This window comes from Lissotriton vulgaris, chromosome 5, assembly GCF_964263255.1.
Source record: "Lissotriton vulgaris chromosome 5, aLisVul1.2, whole genome shotgun sequence".
NCBI classification, from domain to species: domain Eukaryota; kingdom Metazoa; phylum Chordata; class Amphibia; order Caudata; family Salamandridae; genus Lissotriton; species Lissotriton vulgaris.
The window spans coordinates 245,805,600-245,825,587 of record NC_141693.1 but is presented as its reverse complement, the minus strand read 5'-3'; the positions used below and the strand labels follow the sequence as shown (position 1 = coordinate 245,825,587).

General features: G+C 52.2%; 1 protein-coding gene across 1 annotated transcript in view; it reads right to left on the bottom strand.

The window, feature by feature from the left end:
- C5H9orf43 (chromosome 5 C9orf43 homolog) overlaps window positions 1–19,988 on the bottom strand; it is a 204,356-nt gene that overhangs the window by 156,287 nt on the left and 28,081 nt on the right. The window contains exon 2 of the mRNA XM_086920032.1: window positions 3,650–3,713. The gene's annotated coding sequence lies outside the window, so the exon portion shown is untranslated. The remainder of the gene's footprint in view (window positions 1–3,649; window positions 3,714–19,988) is intronic.

Here is a 19,988-nt window from a genome sequence, read left to right as displayed (position 1 = left end):
GCCCTATTTACAAGGGCAGCGTAAAAGTGAAGCAGCGTTAAAATTAAGAACCGGGAGAACCTGGTCTTAAGCTGACAAAACTAGGAGAAATGCATTATTTCTCCTCATTTTTGCTTCCTCCATGTGTGCTCCCTTGTGCAGCACACATGGAAAAAGCAAAATGCCTTGTATTTGTAATGTTTAGAAAAAAATACATTTTGTGATTTCTGTGTGTGCTGCATAAAGCCACACATATGGAAGTGGGACAGATGGCATTTAAAGATAGTTTATGTACCGGAAGGTCCCCATCCTGTACATAAACAATCTTTTCCCTGCACCCAGACACCCTTGCACTATGGTGCAATGGTGTCTGGGTTGGCGCTATACTGCCAGTGTAATTTAAAAAGCAACATTGTCGCCTTTCTGGGAAGAGCTGTCCCTCCCTGGATTGGGTTAAATTCTGAGAGCTGAAATGATTCAGCTGCAGTGGGAGGCAGGAAGCCTTCCCTACTAAAACTGAAAGCAAGTAACAGACATGTATTTCATCTGCAGTGTGAGTCAAGGAGTCTCCTCTGCTATAAAATCGTTGCTTTCAGTTTTAACAAAGGGGGCTCCTTGCCTCCCACTGCAGCTAAAGCATTTCAGCTGTAGGAATTAACCAGGATAGCCCCCCCCCCTTTAACCCCGTGTGTGGCAGCCTGGATGAGACAGCTTCCCCTGTGCCAAGTATTTCACAGGTCTTTAACAGACCTTTTTCTTGTTAATGAGGCTTTAATGGTTTTCACCTCTTCTTAGGGCCCCTGCAGCTCCACTCTGCCGTTTGTTCATTGAATCAGTAGAGTACAAAGGTGAGATTTTAGGGTGGAGTGCGTGCCCCCCCCTGAGACGGTGTCGGCCCCCCCCAGGGGGGCGCGCCCCACAGATTGAAGAACTCTGCCTTAAGGGTTATTTCCTCTAAAGTCATTGCACAACACCATATAGAAGGGATTTTGCGGATGGGATTTTCTCTAGAAATCTTCACAATGAAGGCACGCCTTTCTTGTCTAAAATAATCAAGCAAGTGTGTAAGCAGTTGGATATGAAGCATCTAACCACTTCTGTGTACCATCCCCAGACAGGGGGTCTCGTTGATGTATATATTGGGAGTCTTAAGTTGACTTTAAAGAAAATGTTGTCTAGTGATGGGAAAACTAGGGACCAACTACTACCTCTTGCTGTTTTTATGTTATGGAGCCACGTCCAGAGTTGCTTAGGTATCTCTACTTTCGAACTACTTTTTGGGAGATGACCACGTGCACTCTTAGAAATAATGAAGGAGGAATTGAAAAGAGATGCCGAAGATGAGGCTAGTTCCCATCTAGATTTAGCTAAACAACTTAAATCCTGGATAGGGCAACTGAGAGTGTTAGCTCATGAAAACCTAGAAAACAGTCAACAGAAACAAGATGTGTTCTGTGACAAAGGCAAACAATGGCGAGAGCTTGCAGTTGGAGATTGGGCTTTAGTTCTTTTGCCTACTTCCACCACAAAAATTAAGGAGTGGCAAGGTCCCTATAAAATTACAAAGAAGATAGGAAAAGTGACCTGCCAGATATGTCTTTCTCAAAAGAAACACCAACTCTATCATATCAACCCTTTAAAAAAAAGTCCCCCCTCCCCGAAATGTTCACCCAGTAGTAGTGCCTGTAGAAAAGACAGGAAGTAATATTGGTAAAACTGATATAAACACTCATTTTGCTGAAGAAGAAAGAAAATACCTTCTCAAGGCCTTAACATCCTATTCAAATATTTTTTCTGATTTACCTAGGAAAACCAATCTGGACATGTATTCCATACCAACACAAGAAGGAGCTGTTATAAAACATTGTTCCTATTGAATTCCAGAAGCACATAGACTCTCCCTCCAGACTGAAGTTACACAAATGCTTGAGATGGGAGTCATTGTTCCATCCAAGAGTGACTGGTGCTCCCCTATTGTCCTTGTTGAAAAACCTGACGGCAGGCTACGCTTTTGTATACAATTCAGAGCAGTAAATAGGGTCTCTAAACTGGATGGATATTCTTTACCAAGAATAGATGAGTTGATTGAAAAACTGGGAGAGGCTCACCACGTAAGTACCATCAATTTAACAAAAGGGTATTGGCCGATCCCCTTAAATCCTGCAGATCAAGAAAAGACTGCCTTTGCTACATCTGATGGTTTATATCAATTTACCATTTTGCCATTTGGCTTACACAGTGTCCTCACCACCTTCCATAGACCCATTGATATTCTGCTCCTAAAACATCAAAGGTATACATCTGCTTATTTGGACAATATAGTCGTATATAGTAAGACGTGGCGAGAACAACTTAAACACCTACATTCAGTCTTGTCCAAGCTACAATAAGCTAACCTCCATATTAATGCAAAAAAATCAAAATGTGTGCATCATAAAGTCAAATACTTGGGTTACCTCCTTGGGGAGGTTGTTATTGAACCCCAAACAGAGCAGATAAAAACCATAACTGAAATCCATATGCCAACTACTAAAAGAGAACTTCTGGGTATTATCGAAGATTTATTCCTTGCTTCTTTGAACTGTCTGCTCCCCTACGGATATGTTAAGAAAGCTTGTTCTCCCCTTCTGTTTTTGAACATCCCTCCCCCACAGTTCTTGAAGCCTTCCAAAAATCGAACACTGCCCTCAACACAGCTTTTGTGTTGCCCTCCCCCGATTTCAACAAGACCTTTATATTACTGAGTACTGAGGGTTTTGAAGCAGTATTGTCTCAACTGGACCTGGAGGGACAGGAAAGACCTCTTTTGTATATTCAGTAGGATATTACTCCCTAAAGAACATGTGTACCCTATCATTGAAAAAGAGTGCCTTGCTCTTAAATGGAGTACTATACACTGATCGTGCTCCCCTTCCATGGCTTCACTGAAATAAAAGAAACAACAACAGAATCCTAAGATGGTTTTCAGCTTTGCAACCCTTCCAGTTTTATGTGCAAAACAGGGAGGGCAAAGAGCAAGGCAGCGCTGACTAACTTTGGCCTGAGAGAGGGAGTGGGATTCGCCTTAACTCTGCAATGTAAAACGGCAAAAGTCAGCTGAAGAACGCTGAGAGGAGACAGGTGAGCCGTCTACAACGAGAAGAGAGACATTCCGCAAGACTCAAGAAGCTGTGACAAGCACAGCCCGAATCGCATTGAAGAACTTCGAGCTTGCTGAGGAAGACGGGAGAAAGCTGTGAGGCCACCGTCAACGCAAGACGCATTGCCACATTCCTGGAGGAACGTGGCTGGCTGACGTTCTGACCAGGAGGACACCAGGACACTGAGGACAGAAGGCACTCTGGTTTAAGGGGCAGGTGTGGCACAACTGTACAGGGACTCATACGCTCCACTATAGAATATTTTTATTTTATTTAAAACATAAACCGATTGGGCCATTTCCTCATAGTTGCGAAATCCTCATTGTTTATTTTTCTTTCTTTTCTTTGGCTTATTGAATCTCGTGTGAATTCGTACTTTGACCAGGTGATAGATACCACGGCCGCGAGTCAAGGACTTTATCAGTCTTTGTGATTCACATGATGGTGGGACAGGAGTTTTGAATAACCGGGTGCACTCCCTCACAAAACCTTTTACCTTTGAATAATAAACATTACCTGTGAGCACTTACCTTTGCCTCATCTTCTTCCTATGAGGGACATACTTCCTCCACAGTGGCCTCGGCTCACTTGAACCTGGAAAAGAAGATGAGAAAGATATGTCCCATTGACTTATGTGCTTTAAGAAACTAAAATAAACTGAATAATACATAAAGACTACAGTGTTTTTGTCTGTGATCTCAATTGATAATATAAACAATATACTATCACTGAACCAAAAGGCTGAAGAGGAATTACTTCATTTGACTCATTTACTACTTCCAAGTAATTTTCCCCTAATGAATCTATCGAAATTGTCTTCTGGTGTGTCTCAATGCTCCTGCATGTTCCTATTCCGGTTTTCTTTGCCTTCTATTCCCTGCATTGTGTGCTGCTGTTGTGGCGATTTAAGGAATTTTGTTTCCACTTCATGCTTTTTCCTCCTGGCAGTTTCCTTAGTTGGCATAGTTCAGCTCCTTGTTTCATCATTGGATGGCAGGATGGTTTCCAGAGATGATGGTCCAAGTTTCATATGCAGAACCTTTAAACCAAGTCGGGTTTCCTTGCATCCAGCTCTTGAGAGAGGTATTCACAGGGCTGCTTTAGATAAATCTGCAAAATGGCAACTCAGGCTTATAACCGTTCTGGATTTTTGTGGAATCATTTCCACCGGAGTGACAGCACAAGTTACAGCCACGTTGAAGACTTGGCTACAGAGTGAACTGAGCACAAAGCCCTTTGAAGGTCCTTTGACCTGTGCATTCCTAAGGCAAAAGAATGTTCCCAAATTTGAGACTTTCTCTGATGAAGACGAGTTTATGTTTCAATTGCAGTCAGACAGCTTAGCGGAGTAATCCTCCACTGCAGAGGTTGATCTATGTACAAACCTCATAGTTCAAAAGATGATACGTATAAGCATAACCATAAGCAATTCAGTTTGTGGAGTGGCTATAACGAATTACATAGACCCAACAGATAAACTATGAATTCCATTCAATTTTCCAAAACTTAATCTAATCAGAGTCTGTCTTTGTCCATCTAGCCACAATATTTTACCCCTGCTCTTTTATATCTATATGCAGTCACCAAATTTAATCCAGCCATCTCAACGATTATGTTCCGCTTATCCTCATACCGGATACCAGGTTCGGCTGCATAACAGTTATACCAGGGGAGACTGCTACACACACCTCACTACGATCACCTACACATTTACTCATGCTGTTTCTTTGATGGGGATGGACCATGCTGTATGAAAACTGATAAGACCACAAAAGAGAATATACTTTGCAGCAGCTAGTACAGTGCAGGCAGAGGGTCTTAAAACCCACACCCCATTGTGATGCCTCCCATATTGATAACCTAACACCTCTATAAACCCATACAGGGCTGGAGAGTAGGTTGTAAGACTTTCTCACAGCTGCGAAACACAATGTCAGGGCAACTAAAATCCAGCACTCCACGCCACTCTACTTTCACTTGATTGGGTCAGGAGGGTCTCTGGACACTCCCATAGATTACTTTCTTTTATTGTAGAAGATCCGTACTCTCTTGTTACTTTCTTATTGTACAACATGCAATACAGATTGGAGAAAACACATAGATCTAGACTTGTCAGTTGCCATAAAGTGTTGTACTGATGTTTGTGTAGGTGAGTGGAATGTTTTTCTGCAAAAGATGTGGGTGGCACCAAATATCCCTAACATTTGGTACAATTAGGTGTATAACCGTGGCTGAAGAGGTGAGAGCAAGAGGGTTAGTTAGGATAGCAGGAGGGTTTGGGCAATGAACCTAGCTATGCCCCATTCTCCAAAGTTCAAAACCTTAACCTTCCTGCCTGCATATTTTGAGCCTAGTAGTGCCCCCCTCACTAGAGGATGACACTAAATGTGCTATGCAGCTCCATGAATGAATTAACTAATGAGATAATTTATAAAGCGCAACCGCTAACACAAGGGGCATCTTGGTGCTTAGAGGAAGGCAGCGAGTACAACAGCCAACATCAAACTAGGACAAGTTTTCAGCTGCTTCCGGAAGTGAGTTTCTTCTGCAGTGCGAAGTAGGGCAGAGAGACTAATATTATTCCATGCCTCAGCCACTACATAAGAGCAGCAACGTTCCATCCCTTTTAGAGAGCCTGATCCTAGGATACTTCAGGAGCTAGGCATCAAGAAATAGCAATGCTCTGGAAGGATGAGAGGGATTGGCCTATCACAGAGGTATCCAAACCCAGTCCTATAACTTGCTTTATGGGCCAATGCTAGTGCTATAAACACATTTTTTTTAGGTCTCGCCTAGGCAGCGTTTGCGCTGTCTCTTTGAGACATGCTGGATTCAGGATAGGTGCATAAAGCTTCGCCCACTTTCTGCCCATCTTTTTAATTAGCTCCTGTCCCTGTCCTTTGTAAATGGTGGCTTTTCATTGGTCAATAGGCTTCTCAGTCTCTCCTTAGTCCACCTTGTCTCCTGAGGACAACCCCTGTTACATGTGTTGTTACTCCCTAGGTTTTAATTACCGCCTCAAGGCACTATCTTCTTAAAAGGCTTCAGGCAATACACACACTTGGTCCTAAGCTAGGCTGGCAGTGGTTACTTTGCTCACTAGAACATCTCACATTTATATGAGACCATCTATGAATTCCCTACATCAGCTCCACACAGAGTACAACCTAATCCAAAATAATGTAATAATTCTTTTGTCGCATTTCAAAGCTAATAATTGTATATATGGACATATTTGATTGTACTCACAGTACTGTCTTGCATGCAATGCATTATGGGTAGGGTGGATTTACCATATCTTTTTCAGGGTGCAGTACCATATGTGACCAAAAGAGGTCCGCAGTGATGATGCCTTGCCCACTAGGGACCTCTAGGAGCAGCTAGCCGTACTGCAATGAGACATGCTGTGCTGGTGCTTTGCTCACTAGGGTCCACTAGGAGCTGCTTTTGGTACTGCACCGAGGCATGCAGTGCTGGTGCCTTGCTCACTAGGGACCTCTAGGAGCAGCTTGCGGTACTGCACTGAGAAACGCAGTGCTGGTGCCTTGCTCACTAGGGGCCTCTAGGAGCAGCTTGTAGTACTGCACCTAGACATGCAGTGCTGGTGCCTTGCTCACTAGGGACCTCTAGGAGCAGCTTGCAATACTGCACTGAGACATACAATGCTGGTTCCTGGCTCACTATGCAAGCATTTGCAAGGCACAAGGTCTCCCATTACTGAAAGTATGAGCTATTGCTGTTGCATTATTATTTGCAGTGCTAATACCTCGAACTATCAGTAATGCAAGACCTATTGCATTGCAAATGCTTGTTTTATTGGCAGAGAATGTAGCTGTATCAGCTGTTTCTATATTGACTGCTGTCATGTTATCTTTAAGAACAATCTTGCTACTGCATTTTGAACAATTTGAAATTGATCCTTCAGATACTTCAGAAGTCACATCGAGCATGCTTGCGTAGTCCAGCCTAGCAGTGATCAAGCCATGTAACAATGTTTTCTGTGTCTCCATTGCCAAAAAAAGAAAATACATTCGTCAAACAGCAGAGGAGGGAAAATAATCCTATGACTGACGGAATTTGGGGATGAAAAGGGAGTTCTGTGTCAAACTTGACTCCCAAATACTTATCAATATTCTTGGGAGGCAAATGATCTCTGTGGTGTTTTTGAGATGTTTTCTTTGTATTCAGACAAGTTCCTTTGCTCCTACTGCTATTGCTACTACTAGCAATCTTAGAATCTTATTGCGAGAGATCTCAATCAACGCAAGTTGGTTGTCAGTTGGTGTAGTGAGTCATCCAGCCATAGCAGCAACTATGTCTGACTGCAAAGTCAAGTATAAATAAAATGATGTCCTGTGCTCGGGGTAGAGTCCAGACAAGATAAACGTGTGTTGTTTCCGCATGTGAGAGCCTGCGACCCATGCATGCACCAGCTGTTAGGCCCTGCAGGCACTGGACACTGGAGACAAGGAGGCTCCCCCACACTCAGCTCAGCATACCCCTTGTGTGCCTACACTGTCACTGCCGAATCAATATAATTGCCGACTAGAGCACTGGCAGGCAAATGAGCCGACCCCGCACCACCGATAAGGACCGGGTGTGCCAAGGCGGGAAGCTTCAGGCCCCGTTAGTGTGTCCCATCACTGACACACCCTTCCACCAAGGTACAGTTAAACGGGGGGCTCGTGAACTGAGGCAATCCACAGCTTTCAAGGGGAGCACCCTCTTGCATGAGTGATCCGAGTCAAACATTGGTGCAAATTCACAGCACGCCAAGACGACTGATCAGAGGACCCGATGCCACCTGGTGGTAATACTACTCCATGTGTGTCAATCAATCAATCAAGAATTTATAAAGCGCACAAATCACCCCTAAGGATCTCAAGGCCTGGAGGTGCTAACTGCTATTTTTCTTTTTTTTTAAAGAGGGGAAAGAAGGAAAAAGGCACAAAAAAACAGGGGAAAAGTAAGACGAACACAGTGAAAATGAGGGAAAAGCAAGGAGACGGCCAGGCACGGCCAGCACAGGTAAGAGCGGTGGGGCCAGATGGGGGGAAGTCAATAGACGACAGGATAGGTAAACTTAAATAAATAAAACTACTTACTTGCGCTTGAGATAGACTTCCACTACAGAACACCAAGAAAAAGATCTTTGCGTATAGAGGCACATTCCACTATGACTGGTAAAGACATTCAAAGAAAATCTCTGACACAAGGGACAGGAGGTGCGAACAAAATTCTGTGTCACCACTGGAGAAGGTGGTACCCTACTCAGCTGCCAAACCGCGGAAGAACTGGGTTTGTTAGCCTTCGCTCGACCAGTCAACAGCCACCAAACACTGAAGCTACTGGGAGAACTCGGGCACATTTTCAAGGGATTAAGATGCCTCAAAAACTACAGTGCAAAACTACATATTGATGAAACCATAAAACCAGTAGCACTTCCAGATTTGCTTGTCTCATTCCACCTCAGGGCACAGGTAGAAGAAGAACCAGAGAAACTAGAGAACCTCTGAGTCATTGAAAAGATGTCCAGCCCTACCAATGGTGATCGCTGCCAAACCCCAAGCAGCCAGGGACAGTTCAGCTGTATATTGATATGCAGATACCCAACCATGCCACATCACCCCGACAATAGATGACATCATTGTGGACATCACGAGTGCCCAATGGTTTTTGAAGACCGACCTAAACTCCGTCTATCATAAGCTACTCCTAAACCCTTCCAGTTGCTACATAACAGTGTTCGCTGCTCCACTGGGATTGAGGAGATACACAAGATTGAACTCTGAAATATCCTTGGTCGCCGAGGTGTGGGAGGTGTTGTCTGGCCTCCAAGGGGTCATCAAAATCAGGGAACCCCACCAACACAACAGAGTGACATTACCAAGGTTCTCAAAGCATAGCATCATGCTGAACAAAGAGAAGTGCAGGTTCTTCAAACAGCAATTTGAATTCTTTGGCAATATCTTCTTGTCGGAAGTCATCAGCAAACACCCCGAAAGGCCGATGGACGGATTCCGTCGGCCAATGACCTGCACCAAAATCAGCAACCGAAGTTTCGTCGGAATGGCTAATTACTGCAGGCGGTTCATCCCACAACATGCCACCCTGACAGAGCGGCTACAAACCCTCAACAAAATACATGCCAAGTGGGAGTGTGGTGAACCCCAGAAAACAGCTTTCACACAAGTCAAAGATGGCCTACTCCATGATGTCACCATGGCACACTCTGACCCCAGGAACCAGCCGGAACTGACTGTTGATGCTAGCCCAGTAGGACTTGGAGACTTCTTAGTTCACTAGCTGGGAAAAGGGCAGCGAATCCCAGTGGTTTTCGCTGGTCAGGCACTGACTGAAGTGAAAGCCTTCTATGCACAGATAGAGCAGAAGGCCCTGGCCATAAAGTGGGGCTGCAGACACTTCTATTTATACCTGTTCGGAAAGCAGTTCAAAGTTTTCACTGAACATAAACCTCTAGTGAATCTATTCTAAGGGACGTCCCAGCACCCTCCGACAAGGACACAAAAGTGGGTGATACAGTTGCAACAATATCGACAACATGAAGTTACAAAGTAGGGGGCGGAACACAGGTGAAGCAAGATGGCAGCCGCTTGAGGTTGTAAGAGCGGGCTTGCCAACACAGCACCGTGAAACGGCTTTCTGATTGTTAGACGGACCGGGAGGGTCGGCCGAGGATAAGGGGAGCGGTCTCCAGGGAGAGCCGACTCCAGTGACCGTACAGACAAGTAACTTCCCCCCCACAGACGGACACCACACAAGGGTAAGGTTCAACGAGATTTTATAGGCGATTCTTAAAGTACGATAAAATGGTACAAGGAGGTCTGGACTCAGGGGTCCCCTCGATTCTGGTCTCTGGTTTGGGGAAAGGGTAGCGGGACAGTCTTGGTTACCAAAAGATGGAAATAGCTCTCAATCCTCGAGCTCGGCGTTCTAGATGATCGGGCCGCGGCGGAGCCAGCAGGTCCCGAGATGGACGAAGGAAGCGACGGTCCGCGGCGGAGCCAGCAGGTCCCGAAGAAGATGATGGTTGCAAACGGTCCGCGGCCACGCCAGCAGGTCCCGACGACGATGAAGGATTACGAAGGTTACGAAGGTTGCGGCAGCACCAGCAGGCAGGGTGATGGTGCACAAGGCAGAGCTACGGCAGCGCCAGTAGTCCGTCAAGGATGAGTTCTTCTTTACGTCTCTCGACTCCAAGATACAACTGCCTTCCTGCTCTGGAGCTGCCCCAGTTATAGGGCTGGTGTTCTTTGATGTCCGGACCCTCGCACTTGGAGGTCGGGAGGTCCGGGATGGGGGAGTCCAGACACCCAGCAGGGGGGTGGGGCCAGCGCCCGGGGAGGCGATGGGCGAGCGGCACTTGGCGGGGAGAGCCATCGACACCTCTTTCTCCCATTGACTTGCCAAGTAGCCCGCTCACCTCCTGGGTGGATGGTGGTGCCGGGATGTCTGAGGCCTGGCCAGGCCCAGGGTTGAGGTCGATCGGGGGCCAGGCGGCCTCGTGGTGGAGTGTCCAAGATGGCGCCCAGGATGGGCGCGCGGGCCAGCAGTGGATCGGGTCCACGAGGTCGATATGTTCGAAGGCAAGGGTCCCTGAGGGGACGGAGGACGTGCAATGGTGGTGTGTGGTACCTGTGTGACCGGGCTCGGACCGGGTTGGGCCGGGGGAGAGCGGCCCTTCATGTGGCCTGTCCAACATGCGTCCCCCCCAGCTGAAGGCGGGGAGAGTTACCCATCCTCTTGGGGACTCTCCTCGTCGAGGCGGAAGAACCGGGACAGGCCATCTGCGTTGGCGTGATCCGGCCCAGGCCGGTGTTCAACTGTGAAGTCCATCCCTTGTAGGGAGATGGACCAACGTAGCAACTTCGGGTTTTCCCCCCGCATCTGCATCAGCCACTGCAGGGGTCGGTGATCGGTCTGCACCCGAAAGTGTGTGCCAAAGAGGTAGGGCCGGAGCTTCTTGAGGGCCCATACTACAGCGAAGGCCTCCCTCTCTATGGTGCTCCAGCGTTGTTCCCGTGGTAGGAGGCGCCTGCTGATGAAGGCCACTGGCTGATCAAGGCCTTCGGTGTTCACTTGAGACAGGACTGCCCCAATGCCATGGTCGGAGGCATCCGTCTGGACGACGAACTCCCGGTTGTAGTCGGGGGCCTGGAGCACCGGGGCGGTACACATGGCGGCTTTCAATTGTTCGAATGCTGTTTGGCACTCCGGGGTCCAGTTGACTTTTTTGGGTTGATTTTTTGACGTGAGTTCTGTGAGGGGCCCCACGATAGTACCATAGTCTTTCACGAACCTTCGGTAATAGCCCGTGAGGCCCAGGAAGGCTCGTACCTCGGTCTGGGTGATGGGTGGCTGCCAGGACTGGATGGCGGCAATTTTGAGCTGCAGAGGGGCCACCAGGCCGCTTCCCACCTGGTGCCCGAGGTAGGTCACAGATCCTTGCCCAATTTGACATTTGCTGGCCTTGATCGTGAGGCCAGCTCGCTGGAGGGCTTGTAGCACTGCTCGGAGGTGGTGGAGGTGCTCGGACCAATGGTGGCTGTATACAGCGATGTCGTCTAGGTAGGCGGCACTGAACCCTTCGAGCCCCGCCAGGACCTGATTGACGAGCCGCTGAAATGTTGCTGGGGCATTTTTCATGCCGAAGGGCATGACCTTGAAATGGTAATGCCCATCGGGGGTGGAAAAGGCAGAACGTTCTTGGGCCCGGGGTGTGAGGCCCATTTGCCAGTAGCCCGCCGTCAGGTCGAAAATGCTGAGGTAGCGGGCAGCTCCCATGCGGTCGATTAGTTCATCCGCCCGGGGGATGGGATGTGCGTCTGTTCTGGTGACCGCATTCAAGCCCCGGTAGTCGACGCAGAACCGGAGTTCCGGTGGGGTGCCAGGGGCGGCCGCTTTGGGGACCAGTACTACAGGGCTGGCCCAGGGGCTGTCTGAGGGCTCGATGACCCCGAGTGTGAGCATTTTGGCTACCTCTTCCTGGATGCAGGCCCGTACCCGATCTGGCACGCGGTAGGCCCGGTGGCGGATAGGGGGGCTGTCCCCCGTGTCCACATCGTGCACACACCAGGAAGTGACCCCTGGGGTGAGGGAGAACAGGTTGGCGAACTGTGACAGGAGGACTCGACACTCCTGGTGTTGCTCTCGGGTGAGGGCCTCCGAGAGTCGGACCCCATCCACGGAGCCGTCTTTCTCCTGAGTCCGTAGGAGGTCAGGGAGGGGCTCGGAGTCCTCTTCAACCCCATTGTCGGTGGCCATCAGGAGGCCGAGTTCGGAGCGCACAAAGTGGGGTTTCAGTCTGTTAGCGTGGAGGACCCGGAGGGGGTTCCGGGAAGATTCCATGTCGATGAGATAGGTGGCAGGACCCTTGCGCTCGACTACTTTGAAGGGCCCCGTCCACTTGTCTTGCAGGGCGCAGGGTTCGGTGGGGGACATCACCCATACCTGTTGCCCAGGTTCAAATTCGATGGAGGAGGCATTCCGGTCATACCACTTTTTCATGTCCTCTTGACTGGCCTCTAGGTTGGCTTTTGCCAGCTCTCTGAACCGCCGGGTCTGGTTGCGGAGTGTTAGGAGGTACCGGAAGACATCTGGTGGGTTCTTTAGAGGGGGCATCTCCCAGCCCTCCTTGACTAGGCTGAGCGGCCCCCGCACTGGATGTCCATATAGCAGTTCAAACGGGCTGAAGCCCAGGGACTTCTGGGGAACCTCTCGATATGCGAAGAGGAGGCACGGCAGCAGTACATCCCACTGGCGACGGAGGGGTTCTTCCAACCCCCCGATCATCCCTTTGAGCGTGCGGTTGAACCGCTCAACGAGTCCGTTTCCTTGAGGGTGATAGGGGGTCGTGAATCGGTAGGTAACCCCGCACTGTTGCCAGAGGGACTTCATATATTTGGAAATAAAGTTCGTGCCTCTGTCGCTGACGACTTCTCGGGGGAAGCCCACACGGGAGAAGATCCCCATTAGAGCCCGGCCGACTACCGGGGCTGTCACAGTTCGCAGGGGAACAGCCTCGGGGTAGCGGGTGGCGTGGTCCACTAGCACCAGGATGAACCGATGACCTTGTTTTGTGCGCGGGTCCAGGGGCCCCACGATGTCTATCCCGACCCTCTCGAACGGGGTGGTGACCACAGGAAAAGGTTGCAGGGGGGCTTTTAGTTTGCGGCCGCTCTTTCCACTGGCTTGGCACGTGGGGCAAGATCGGCAATGCTGGTGTACATCGTTCCTCATTTTGGGCCAGAAGAAGTGGGTCACCAGACGACTGTAGGTTTTATCTTGACCCAGGTGTCCCGCCAGGGGGACATCGTGGGCCAGGTTTAGCAGAAAGTCTCTAAAACGGAGGGGCACCACCAGTACTCGGCTGGCCCCCAGCTCCGCGATTCTTTGCTCACTGTACAGCAGGTCATTGTCCCAGTAGACCCAGTGAGTGCCGGAGGTATCCCCTGCGCCTTGGGCAAGCGCTTGCTGGCGGAGTCCCTCGAGGGAGGGACAGGTCTTCTGTTCTTGGCGAAATTGTTCTTGCGTGGGCCCCCCCTCTTGAGGCCACTGGTCGAGGTTAGTGAGGTCTGGAGGTTGAGCTTGTTCTGGGGGGACGTCACGGTCGGTGGTTTCGGCTGGGGCGACCGGAGGCGGTGGCGCCGGCCATTCGGGTTCCTCTGGGCGGGGGCTGGCACGGGCGGCCATGGACCGGGTGGTGACGCACGCCCAGTCCGGGACGCCTAACATCCCCAGGTGTTCTCTTCGTTCCACGGCGGCCCACGGGGAGCTTTCAAGGTCATTCCCCAGGAGGCAGTCTACGGGGGCATCGTCTCGGACCGTGACTTTCAACATGCCGGAGACCCCCCCCCATTCGAAAGGGACGCAGGCCATCCGACACAGACTTTCCGAGTTATCGGCTGAACGTACAGGGCAGAGAATGTTCGGTAGATACTGTTCCGGGGTCACCAGGTGACAGCGGACGGCTGTTACACTGGCCCCAGTGTCACGAAGGGCTTCAGCCCGGCGTCCATTGATGCTCACCCATTGGCTGTACTTCTGGGTGTTAGCGGGTAGGGGGACCCGCGGGACCATGTCTTTCCCCCCTAAGCAGGCTAGAGCCATGGCGGCTGGCTCCCATTCCTGATGCTCTTGCTCATATTCTTCTTGCTCCTCGGAGATCTGTTCTTCCCCCAGGGCAGCAGCAGCCACCTGGCAGGGTCTTGAGCTCTGGTACTGTGGGCAATTTGGATCGTTGGCATAGTGGCCGACTCGTTGGCATCGATGGCACGTAACATTGGCTCGGTATCCCGGTCGCGCCGGGGCGCTGCCCCGGTTGGCCGGGGGGGTGGTGCTGACCGCGGGGGCGACCGGAGCGTTGTCTCTTCCGCGTCCTTGGCCTCCTCCTCCTCGGGGACGGTGCTGACCATTGTTGTTCCGGTTCTGTTCGTAGGACCCATTCCGGCCCACTCTGGTGATTTCCCATCGGTCAGCTTCGGCTGCGAGCTGCCGGGGATCGGTTAACTTGCTGTCGAGGAGGTGCTGGCGGAGTTCAATAAAGCAATTGTTCGATAGGTGCTCCCATACCATGAGATTGAACAGTTGTTCGTAGGTTGTAACCTTGCTTCCTTTGATCCAGCCCTCGAAGGCTCGGCTAAAGTAGGTTACATAGTCCACCCAAGTTGTACCCGGGATGCGGGTGCAGTCTCGGAACCTCTGACGGTACATTTCGGGTGTGAGGCCATAGCGGGTGAGGAGGGCAGCTTTCATATGGTCATAGGAGGTCATCTGGTGGTCCGGGAGCTGTAGCAGGGTGTCGCGGCCCTCATTGAGGAATCTCCCCCATAGGCCGGCTCCCCAGTCGTTTCTATCGATCCGGTGTGCAGTCATAGCGATTTCATAGGCTTTAAACCATTGCTGGATGTCGTCCTCTCGGAAGTATTCTCGAACGACATCCTTGGGGATGTGTACCTTTTTCTCCGTTGTCCCTGGGGTGTGGGGTTGCTCGAACATCCCTATTTCTTTATTCTGCTTGCGTAAATCAATCTCAGCTAGTCGTCGCTCGTGTTCATATGCCAGTTTCTTTTCCTCGAGCTCCCTTTGTCTCTGTTTCTCCTCTCTTTCTTCTCGGAGACGCAGGTGCTCTAAGTTTATTTTCTGTTCGGCCAACTTAAGTTCAACGTCCATTTTGAGCCGAGCCATTTCTAGCTCGTGTAGTCGGGTTTTTTCTCGTTCCTGGATCTCGTCTTGCGAGAGACCCGTTCTTTGCTCTTCAGGAGCCATGGTGGTTTTTGCTGCGATGCTTCGATCGGGGGTTCCGGCGACCCCGGTCTCTGCCCAAGACTCTAGGGCATGCTTGAAATCGTCTTTGGTACTTAGTCCGGTGGTAGCGATACCTAGTTCGATGCAGAATTGTTTTAGTTCACGATGGTTGTACTCGTCCAATTTCTCCATCTGGAATTTCTCGGTGGATCCGCTTTCTTTAGTTGTCATCTTGATTTCGTCGTGGGGTGAGCTACTGTCTGTACGATTATGCGGTGATTCGGATCGCGCCGCTGGCCACCAATGTTAGACGGACCGGGAGGGTCGGCCGAGGATAAGGGGAGCGGTCTCCAGGGAGAGCCGACTCCAGTGACCGTACAGACAAGTAACTTCCCCCCCACAGACGGACACCACACAAGGGTAAGGTTCAACGAGATTTTATAGGCGATTCTTAAAGTACGATAAAATGGTACAAGGAGGTCTGGACTCAGGGGTCCCCTCGATTCTGGTCTCTGGTTTGGGGAAAGGGTAGCGGGACAGTCTTGGTTACCAAAAGATGGAAATAGCTCTCAATCCTCGAGCTCGGCGTTCTAGATGATCGGGCCGCGGCGGAGCCAGCAGGTCCCGAGATGGACGAAGGAAGCGACGGTCCGCGGCGGAGCCAGCAGGTCCCGAAGAAGATGATGGTTGCAAACTGTCCGCGGCCACGCCAGCAGGTCCCGACGACGATGAAGGATTACGAAGGTTACGAAGGTTGCGGCAGCACCAGCAGGCAGGGTGATGGTGCACAAGGCAGAGCTACGGCAGCGCCAGTAGTCCGTCAAGGATGAGTTCTTCTTTACGTCTCTCGACTCCAAGATACAACTGCCTTCCTGCTCTGGAGCTGCCCCAGTTATAGGGCTGGTGTTCTTTGATGTCCGGACCCTCGCACTTGGAGGTCGGGAGGTCCGGGATGGGGGAGTCCAGACACCCAGCAGGGGGGTGGGGCCAGCGCCCGGGGAGGCGATGGGCGAGCGGCACTTGGCGGGGAGAGCCATCGACACCTCTTTCTCCCATTGACTTGCCAAGTAGCCCGCTCACCTCCTGGGTGGATGGTGGTGCCGGGATGTCTGAGGCCTGGCCAGGCCCAGGGTTGAGGTCGATCGGGGGCCAGGCGGCCTCGTGGTGGAGTGTCCAAGATGGCGCCCAGGATGGGCGCGCGGGCCAGCAGTGGATCGGGTCCACGAGGTCGATATGTTCGAAGGCAAGGGTCCCTGAGGGGACGGAGGACGTGCAATGGTGGTGTGTGGTACCTGTGTGACCGGGCTCGGACCGGGTTGGGCCGGGGGAGAGCGGCCCTTCATGTGGCCTGTCCAACATGCGTCCCCCCCAGCTGAAGGCGGGGAGAGTTACCCATCCTCTTGGGGACTCTCCTCGTCGAGGCGGAAGAACCGGGACAGGCCATCTGCGTTGGCGTGATCCGGCCCAGGCCGGTGTTCAACTGTGAAGTCCATCCCTTGTAGGGAGATGGACCAACGTAGCAACTTCGGGTTTTCCCCCCGCATCTGCATCAGCCACTGCAGGGGTCGGTGATCGGTCTGCACCCGAAAGTGTGTGCCAAAGAGGTAGGGCCGGAGCTTCTTGAGGGCCCATACTACAGCGAAGGCCTCCCTCTCTATGGTGCTCCAGCGTTGTTCCCGTGGTAGGAGGCGCCTGCTGATGAAGGCCACTGGCTGATCAAGGCCTTCGGTGTTCACTTGAGACAGGACTGCCCCAATGCCATGGTCGGAGGCATCCGTCTGGACGACGAACTCCCGGTTGTAGTCGGGGGCCTGGAGCACCGGGGCGGTACACATGGCGGCTTTCAATTGTTCGAATGCTGTTTGGCACTCCGGGGTCCAGTTGACTTTTTTGGGTTGATTTTTTGACGTGAGTTCTGTGAGGGGCCCCACGATAGTACCATAGTCTTTCACGAACCTTCGGTAATAGCCCGTGAGGCCCAGGAAGGCTCGTACCTCGGTCTGGGTGATGGGTGGCTGCCAGGACTGGATGGCGGCAATTTTGAGCTGCAGAGGGGCCACCAGGCCGCTTCCCACCTGGTGCCCGAGGTAGGTCACAGATCCTTGCCCAATTTGACATTTGCTGGCCTTGATCGTGAGGCCAGCTCGCTGGAGGGCTTGTAGCACTGCTCGGAGGTGGTGGAGGTGCTCGGACCAATGGTGGCTGTATACAGCGATGTCGTCTAGGTAGGCGGCACTGAACCCTTCGAGCCCCGCCAGGACCTGATTGACGAGCCGCTGAAATGTTGCTGGGGCATTTTTCATGCCGAAGGGCATGACCTTGAAATGGTAATGCCCATCGGGGGTGGAAAAGGCAGAACGTTCTTGGGCCCGGGGTGTGAGGCCCATTTGCCAGTAGCCCGCCGTCAGGTCGAAAATGCTGAGGTAGCGGGCAGCTCCCATGCGGTCGATTAGTTCATCCGCCCGGGGGATGGGATGTGCGTCTGTTCTGGTGACCGCATTCAAGCCCCGGTAGTCGACGCAGAACCGGAGTTCCGGTGGGGTGCCAGGGGCGGCCGCTTTGGGGACCAGTACTACAGGGCTGGCCCAGGGGCTGTCTGAGGGCTCGATGACCCCGAGTGTGAGCATTTTGGCTACCTCTTCCTGGATGCAGGCCCGTACCCGATCTGGCACGCGGTAGGCCCGGTGGCGGATAGGGGGGCTGTCCCCCGTGTCCACATCGTGCACACACCAGGAAGTGACCCCTGGGGTGAGGGAGAACAGGTTGGCGAACTGTGACAGGAGGACTCGACACTCCTGGTGTTGCTCTCGGGTGAGGGCCTCCGAGAGTCGGACCCCATCCACGGAGCCGTCTTTCTCCTGAGTCCGTAGGAGGTCAGGGAGGGGCTCGGAGTCCTCTTCAACCCCATTGTCGGTGGCCATCAGGAGGCCGAGTTCGGAGCGCACAAAGTGGGGTTTCAGTCTGTTAGCGTGGAGGACCCGGAGGGGGTTCCGGGAAGATTCCATGTCGATGAGATAGGTGGCAGGACCCTTGCGCTCGACTACTTTGAAGGGCCCCGTCCACTTGTCTTGCAGGGCGCAGGGTTCGGTGGGGGACATCACCCATACCTGTTGCCCAGGTTCAAATTCGATGGAGGAGGCATTCCGGTCATACCACTTTTTCATGTCCTCTTGACTGGCCTCTAGGTTGGCTTTTGCCAGCTCTCTGAACCGCCGGGTCTGGTTGCGGAGTGTTAGGAGGTACCGGAAGACATCTGGTGGGTTCTTTAGAGGGGGCATCTCCCAGCCCTCCTTGACTAGGCTGAGCGGCCCCCGCACTGGATGTCCATATAGCAGTTCAAACGGGCTGAAGCCCAGGGACTTCTGGGGAACCTCTCGATATGCGAAGAGGAGGCACGGCAGCAGTACATCCCACTGGCGACGGAGGGGTTCTTCCAACCCCCCGATCATCCCTTTGAGCGTGCGGTTGAACCGCTCAACGAGTCCGTTTCCTTGAGGGTGATAGGGGGTCGTGAATCGGTAGGTAACCCCGCACTGTTGCCAGAGGGACTTCATATATTTGGAAATAAAGTTCGTGCCTCTGTCGCTGACGACTTCTCGGGGGAAGCCCACACGGGAGAAGATCCCCATTAGAGCCCGGCCGACTACCGGGGCTGTCACAGTTCGCAGGGGAACAGCCTCGGGGTAGCGGGTGGCGTGGTCCACTAGCACCAGGATGAACCGATGACCTTGTTTTGTGCGCGGGTCCAGGGGCCCCACGATGTCTATCCCGACCCTCTCGAACGGGGTGGTGACCACGGGAAAAGGTTGCAGGGGGGCTTTTAGTTTGCGGCCGCTCTTTCCACTGGCTTGGCACGTGGGGCAAGATCGGCAATGCTGGTGTACATCGTTCCTCATTTTGGGCCAGAAGAAGTGGGTCACCAGACGACTGTAGGTTTTATCTTGACCCAGGTGTCCCGCCAGGGGGACATCGTGGGCCAGGTTTAGCAGAAAGTCTCTAAAACGGAGGGGCACCACCAGTACTCGGCTGGCCCCCAGCTCCGCGATTCTTTGCTCACTGTACAGCAGGTCATTGTCCCAGTAGACCCAGTGAGTGCCGGAGGTATCCCCTGCGCCTTGGGCAAGCGCTTGCTGGCGGAGTCCCTCGAGGGAGGGACAGGTCTTCTGTTCTTGGCGAAATTGTTCTTGCGTGGGCCCCCCCTCTTGAGGCCACTGGTCGAGGTTAGTGAGGTCTGGAGGTTGAGCTTGTTCTGGGGGGACGTCACGGTCGGTGGTTTCGGCTGGGGCGACCGGAGGCGGTGGCGCCGGCCATTCGGGTTCCTCTGGGCGGGGGCTGGCACGGGCGGCCATGGACCGGGTGGTGACGCACGCCCAGTCCGGGACGCCTAACATCCCCAGGTGTTCTCTTCGTTCCACGGCGGCCCACGGGGAGCTTTCAAGGTCATTCCCCAGGAGGCAGTCTACGGGGGCATCGTCTCGGACCGTGACTTTCAACATGCCGGAGACCCCCCCCCATTCGAAAGGGACGCAGGCCATCCGACACAGACTTTCCGAGTTATCGGCTGAACGTACAGGGCAGAGAATGTTCGGTAGATACTGTTCC